Raw genomic sequence first — 7734 nt, forward strand, 5'->3', positions numbered from 1 at the left:
AATTTCGAGGACTTGTGCGGAAAATAGATCATGCAGTCACTAAATCATGCATCATTTAGAGCTTCAATGTCATCTCTGAAATAATGAGACAATTTAAACGTTCAGAGATGGCTAATAAGAGCTCAATTCAAATACAAAATACAGCACTGATTGTTGCACAAAACCCCTCGCCATTTTGAATGTTTTTCAGATGAACACCTCACAGAAAAAAAGCTTGAGTTTCTAGTCTTAAACTGGATTTATGAAGCTAAAAGTAGCTTTGCTTGTGAGTCAGAAAGTGTTTCAGTATTTTGCAACAGAAACAGCTCTTCAGTTCAAGTTCTAACAGCATTGTCGCAGTTCCTACTGGTTGCAGGTAGAAGTCAATATAAAGTCAGCTCTGGCCTCTGCTCAGCTCATGTTGATGTTCTCATGTGCTCCAAAACAACGGCGTTACCATGGTGACCTTATCACTCCAACCACTGCTATCCATGGGCTCTGCTCTCCATCACTGTGGGGACAGGGGCCGTCACATGAGCTCCAGTACCTTCTGACCTCACTCAGAAAGACACTCTCCAACATAAACACACACACACACACACACACACACATACAGAGAGCTTATCGTACAACTGTACTAGCTGTTTACTACTGCAGGAAAAGGTGTGGTCATATCCCATTACAACCTCTTGGATCCCGTCATCTTAAATTGGCGTCTGCCTCCATCTTCATGTAGTCAGAGTTCATTTTTAAGTTTTATTTTTTCATCTCCTGCCTTGAGGTCTTTGGTCTGTTGTATTTTGGGGTTTTGTGTGCAAGTTTACATTATACATATACTGTAGACTGTAGGTCTTAAAGAAATACTTCACTCACAAAATGAGCATTTGTATATCAGTTACTGAACCCGTGTCACCTTGAATTTGTGAAGACAGAAACAAGTTGTTTTTCTTGCATGCCTCTACGGAGAACGGAGAATCCAAAAAAAGGTGAACATTCCTCATGAATTGAGGGAAACGGCGTCCACATTTACGAACTCTCACACAACTCATGCACTATAATCCAACTCTCATCTGTCCAATATGCTTAGTACTTCCCAAACACATAACTAAAAGCACCATATAAAACACTAATGCTGTGAGTGCCGTGTGCCGAACGTGCCTGAAGATGTGTATGCATAATGTAGACTGTATAAAAAAAAATGGACTTAGCTACCATGACGTTTTTAAAGCCATGTTTATTTCTGCTGTAAAGTTGGGCATTTTAACATGTAACGATAAAGATTGGGTGGTTAGCTCTGTCACCTCACAGCAACAGGGTTCTGGGTTCGAACCTGCCCACTGGGCCCTCTGTATGAAATTTGATTGTTCTCCCTGTGTCAGCGTGGGTTTTCTCCAGGTTCTCCGGTTTCCTCCCATTGCCAATGGTGTGAATTTGAGCGTGAACGGTTTTTTGTCGTTATGTGTCAGCCTGTGATAGTCTGGCGCCCTGTCCAGGGTGTACCTTTGACCCCCTTTCCCAGCCCAATGACAGCCCCCCCCCACGGACAAGCAGTTACGGAAAATGAATGAATGGATGATGAAATGAATGTCTGTGGGGAGTGACTCACTTCTGGAGTCAGCCTCAAGTGGCCATTCAAGGAACTGCAGTTTTTGGCACTATGTAGTTTGACGTGGAAAAAAAAAAAATTAATTGGCTGCTGTGAGGTGATGTAAAGAGACAATTTAGTAAAGTTAAGGGAAGGGAAGTGATTTTCACGACAGCTAACTGACATCAGATGTGCTGCCTGATGAATCTGTCACTGGTTCCCTGTGGAACTTGAATGACTGTTAACAGGGGGACCAGGAAGGGGGGACACATACTGCATCCTGTTTTTCTCAGTTAAACAAAGGCTCCCACACCCCAATGACTGACATTGCCAAATGAAAGCTGGCCTGACGTTACCATAGAGATGACATAGAGTTGACTTGAGGTGATTTTGTTGGTTTTTCCATTGCAGCTCCCCAAATTAACAGAGTTTTAAAATGACTTGAACCAAAACAGATTGGCAGGCTGCACCAGGCATCTGTTGTTGTATTTAGGAGTCTGTTGGTAAGAAGTCTTTTGTTGAGGAGGATCCAAATTATTTATTCCCATGTTATTACTGGAAACTGTGGGGAAGATCTGCTGACTTAATTATAGGATAAAGTTGCAGAATAAGGAGTCAAATTAAGACAATTTAACTGTCTTTAAAAGGAGACAAAAAAGAAACTTTGCAGAGGTGTGCAGTGTCGCTTAAAGTTCAGAAGGTCAGAAGTTCAGGAATCCTCACTTGCCTCAGTCTTGCAGATAGCAAATACTGCAGAACTCACTCAGCGAAGTTCAGACTTCCAAGATCTGTGCGAAGCCTCTCCCTCCTCTCTCCCTTGCTAGATCATCCTTTTGTCACGCAACTCCCCCATGAACCGTCAACTGCATTTCAGCTGCCAAGAGTTTTCCACTGAAAAGCTTTTTTCCAGTGTGGGGGTTCAGCTTTTGTGGCAGAATACCACCTTTTACCGTATATGATGTCTTTACTGTAAACACAGTGAAACATGTTGATGTAGGCGTTGGGATTTTGTCTCTGGATCGGAGGTTGATAATGTGGCAAAATTGATGAACACCATGAAATACGTGGGTGAGTTTTTTGAAGTTTTATGTGGGTTCTCACATTACATTTTTGGGTGTGGCATGTAATTGTTTCTCCAAGTCCCTGGAGTGTTGTTAAGAGTCTCTGCCCCCCCCTCCTCAAAACCAGCCACCCACCCAACATGAGCAGCAACTGGGGAGCGTGTGCCAGCCTCCCTGCGGTCTAGCAGCCGAACCCGTCCTGCGGGCCAAGACGAGAACCCAGATGCAAAGGATTATGGGTTTTATATTCAGTTTACAGTAACTTTGGTTTAATGTGAGGGTGGGATGGGGAGGAGCGAGAGACGGGGAGAGGGGACTGCGGTCGATGTGTCACATGGAGGACTCTGGCTAATATATTCCAGTTTCTGTCAGTTTGTGCCCTCGAGCAGTTTTATAGATTTGTTTTTCTAAGAGCTGAACTGTAAAGTTGCGACGCAAACCTTTGGCTCTTCTCTCCTGTGGAGGGTATCTTTTTTTGATACCCGTGATGATCACAATCAGAGGGTGATCATTTAAATCTCCTTAAGGCTGTGATACACACTGCAATTTTACAGGCCAGCTTTTAAGTGTAATGGTGCACAGCAATGCTTTAATCATGTGCAGTGCGACCATCTTGTTACCAGGAAACATTTGAGTTGATTTCTGTCCTTTGGTCTTCCTTTCTTTGTCTGTTGCTGGTGGTTTTTTGCCAATATGTAATGCCTACAATTTTGCAGCGGGCATTGGTTTCCCATTTAGTTTTTCATGTCAAGGACCCCTTAAAAGCCTGCAGTCAGGCGGATATTCTGTTTGTCAAGTAATTAAAGGTTTTGTATCATAACAATGTGGGCAGTATTTGTACATGAACTGTGGTAAACTTCCCTCTCAGATCTTCCTCCTCGTCTCTCAATAAAATTGCTGGCTCTACAGCTATTGTTTGAACAACAGATTGTACTTCCACGTTTGTGTCTGTCCGCCAACCTGGACACAAAGAGTACAAAAGTGGATTGAGAGAGAAGCCTGCCACTCTCACTCTATCTCTTAAACGCAGGCAGTGCTGATCAAATATGAACCAAGATCCTGTTACTGTATGGCCTATTTCTACTCTAAAAAGTCTTCAGAGACATATTTTTGTGAACTGTTTGGCTGAAATTTGAAAATTAGTGAACAAGAGGCTGCCGCCATACTGTTTCCTATATGGTAAAAACGGAGGCTGAAAAGAATTGAGTAGTTATAGCTGCGGTGACCGGCCCACCCACTACATGACTCGCCCACCGCACCAACAGGTCAGTCCTCAATCAGCCCCCTTCACCCTCTGGCCCAGAAGCAGAAGCCCTGAAGAAAATGCTAAGTCATTGTTTAGCTAACTAATTACATCTCGTTACTTATAAAGTTGATAGACCCTTTTACGTTACAATGACGTAATTTCATTAGCTGGAGGCAAAACATGACTAGCCACCACAGGGCTGTAGGCTACAAATGAGTCTTGAAATGTTGTCTTTATGTGTTATTGGGAGCCAGAATAGAAGGAGTCATGGCTCAAAACTTAAATTTGAACACACACCAGCCGCCACTGCCTGTCAACAAAACAAAGACAACTATGGTTAAATGCGATAAGACGAAAGACTGGACGGAAGTGATCATCAAAAATGCTCCCATGTGCAGCGCACACTTCATATCAGGTTAGGGAAAAAAGTATTTACTGTTGTAGGAATGAATAACATTATGTGTATCAAGGGTTATCATGTCCACCTCATAAGAAATTGGGGAGGTATTAAGAGGAATATTGGACTTCTCCCAAATGCTAACTTTTTTAGTGCATTAGCTAAAGGCAGCTTTGATAGCAAAACAAATCGGAGGAAACCATTCAAGTGTTGTTGTAAGATTGGCATAGTTATCAGCCACAACGCGAGCCATCCTACCTTCAGCAATTCCATCAGATCATCCATCCACTGAGTGAGATACAGGTCGGCCAGTCTGGTTCCGTTGGTCAGTATTAACTTTTTCAAGTAACACTCACAGTCCTGGAGAGCGAGTGACCTGACATGGTGCGTTCGTAAATTCAGTCTGATGTTCTACACTAAAATGAGAGCCCTGTTGTTCAAAGAAACAGAGCGTCATATTTCCATATGGATTAACAAACGGTTAAATTAATCCCACATTTACTCAGCTTGGTGCTCTGCCACTCCAAGATTGCGGTACTGTGGGTCACTGAACGATAAATTCTGACAGTCATGAATTTATGAACGGTCCAGTTTGTGCCAGAGTGCGCTCCGGCACTCAGAATGAGTATTTCTGAATGCACCACTTGTATCATCTTCTTCCACTGACTAAAACAAGCCAACAGCATTGCAAGCCAGTGCTAGCTAACGTTATGGAGAAAAAACATCATACTGTTTACTAGCAATAAAAGGGTCAATCACGTCTTCATGTATAATTAATTATAAAGTGGATCATTGCTGTTTGGCTTCATATTTATTCACTACAGTGACTACAGCGTCGTAGTAGGGTTCAGATAACGGTTGTGAAGTGGGTTTGTCTTTTAATAGTGGTGGGCGTGGTTTGTAGGGGCGTGGCGTGTATGCTACAAACAGAATGTTTCTGTAGCTGTACAGTCTCGGAAAAACTCGGATTAAATAATAAAACTAAGCAGTGGTGATCAAATGTGAACCAAATTTCTGTCACTGCGTTGCCGATTTCTCATCTCAAATGTTTTCAGAAACATTATTTAGCTTACTGTTTACTGATTTCAAGATTGTTTGTTGCCAGACGGCCACCATAATGTTTTCTGTGGAAAAAAAGCAAAGGTTGCATTACGTCAGTCAACAGCAGGAGCTTCTATTGGTCCATTGTGGCGCAGTGCATTCTGGTTTTCTACCTCCACACCCCTTTTATTTTGTTTTTTCAGGTCTGCTCTGCCTAGTTTTTTCAAAAGACCATCTTTCCAGCAGTGAAGTACTTCTTTAAGCTCAATTTGAGGAGATTTCACTCACAAAGCTCACTTTGGATAGACAGAGCGCTTGGGAGTTAAGTCTGATACAAAAGCAATGATTCTTCATTTCTGCTCTCTCATTGTTTTAATGGTATTATAATAGAAGTTTAACCACTCTTTATCCCTCCCTTTGGGACCCACCGGTCGACTCCCTCGCTGTGCGCTGATGGGTTGAGCAGGGTGCTTTTATTTTGAAACTGTCTTTCACTGCAGTGACTGATTACCTCATTAAAACTGTTATCAGTAATTCAAGGGGTTACAAAAGCTCAAAAATGTATCCAGATTACTATCATCTACCTGGTATTTTTTCCCTTTTCAATTTGCACTGCTTTGACAGCATTCAGGAAATTTATATCCTGTTTAAAATACAACTTTATATAGAGCACCTGCCTTCATTTAAACAGCCTTCCAAGTTTCTTGATTTCATTTTTAAAATATTCCCAGAAGTAATACTTTAATGTTTTTCAAAACTTTTATAATTGAATACATCTTATTTTACTTGATACAACAGTATCCAGTTCCACTTTTGTTTTCTATTATAGTACTCTCAATGGAAAACAAGCTTTCTGCTCTAACCTGGCATCCATCACCGTCAAGTTAGCCTGTTTTATTAGTGACCGTATTATGAACCTTTTTTGTACAACAGACATGAAACTGTTGTGGGGATTTGGTGTTTATGTTAGAGTGACTTATTACCAGGATAGCATGAAACAAGACATGAATTATCTGCAGTTGGATTCACACCATAATGCACTGCACCTGCAGGGTCGTGTGTCATAACTCAAGAGCAAGAACACCTACAGTATTTCACCATGTTGCCTTTCTTTTGAAGCCACGTTGACTTTGGTTGGAGTTTTAAAATAGTGCACAGAATGAAGACGTTTTCAAGTTTTTATGGTATTGATTCTGGAAGAACATGCTGGAGTCTGTAACGCCAAGAGAAGCTCAGAGATAGCTTTGAAAGAAAAAGAGGAAAAGAGTCTGAAAGATGGAGACGTATTCTGTAGTTTCTGTGTTTGACTCTGACATCAGAGCAACTAGACATGAAAATGAACTTATATTTGGCAGGACCCTGTCTCTCTCTGTCTCTTTCTCTTGTCTATTGCAGTCTCTCTTAACAGCCTAACCAATATGTTATTTCATCTATTTTATTTTTCTCTGTCCCCATTGCTTTCCCTTCCAGTGGGTGACTAATACTTTCTACCTCAATTATCACTGCAACTGCAAAGGAATAAACAGAGAGACAGAAATCTGAGGACAGAAGGAAAGGAACAGGGAACAGTTTGATCAATTCCATGTGCTTTACTTACAATTTCACCAGAATAAAAAAAAGAAAAGCTCTTTTCTCTGAGACAATTAAAATGCAGTATAATGTATTTTAGGTTGGTCCACCAGCAGGTCAAAATATCCAGTTATCCAGCAGGGCTCGACAGTGCAAGCGTTTCACTCGCATTTTCGACTAAAAATAGCTGTGTGCGAACTGTAAAAAATATTTAGGGGCACGTGTGCGCATAAAAAAAATCAGCCGAAGCAGCCTATATTTTTGTCAATAAAAAAATATGGCGTGTCGCCGCTGCTAAATTATTGCCGTCGCTGCTGCTCCTTCAAAACATTTTTGCAAATGCACCACCACTCTGAGACATCTGTGCACTTGCACAGCGCAGCAGCCAGTATAGTGAGGAAAGCAGCGGTGAGGGGAGTGGGGGAAGGCTCCTCTTTAGGGACGCACCGAATATATTCGGCCGAATATTGCAAAAAAAAACAAAAAAACACACATTCGGTATTCGGTGGAATAAGTGAAAAGCAAGGCCGAATAATAGCGGCGTGTTTTGATAACGCAATCAAACAGCGTGTTGTGACGGGCGGATTAAAATGGCGGCAGTGTGGCGATAAACAATAACGGCGAATCCCGCCGGTTGTGGGTTATACAGGAGTCACAGACACGGACAGGAATACGTATTCCTGTCAAATACGGCGGCGCATTATAACGGCTTACCGGCGAAGAAGTCCGGCTCCAGGTGAATAACTTGTTGTCATGACTGCCCAAAAGTACCTGAACAGCTGAGCCATGGCGGCACACAGTATGTGTCGTATCAGAGGAGAACCTTTAGGGACTGTTCGTTACTTATGAAGGGACT

At 42.0% G+C, this 7734-nt stretch overlaps 1 protein-coding gene across 1 annotated transcript in view; it reads left to right on the plus strand.

Annotated features, from left to right (window-relative positions):
* The window catches only part of pear1 (platelet endothelial aggregation receptor 1), an 84552-nt gene that overhangs the window by 21995 nt on the left and 54823 nt on the right, over positions 1-7734 (plus strand). The window lies entirely within an intron of this gene.

This window comes from Epinephelus moara, chromosome 6, assembly GCF_006386435.1.
Source record: "Epinephelus moara isolate mb chromosome 6, YSFRI_EMoa_1.0, whole genome shotgun sequence".
Lineage (NCBI taxonomy): Eukaryota > Metazoa > Chordata > Actinopteri > Perciformes > Serranidae > Epinephelus > Epinephelus moara.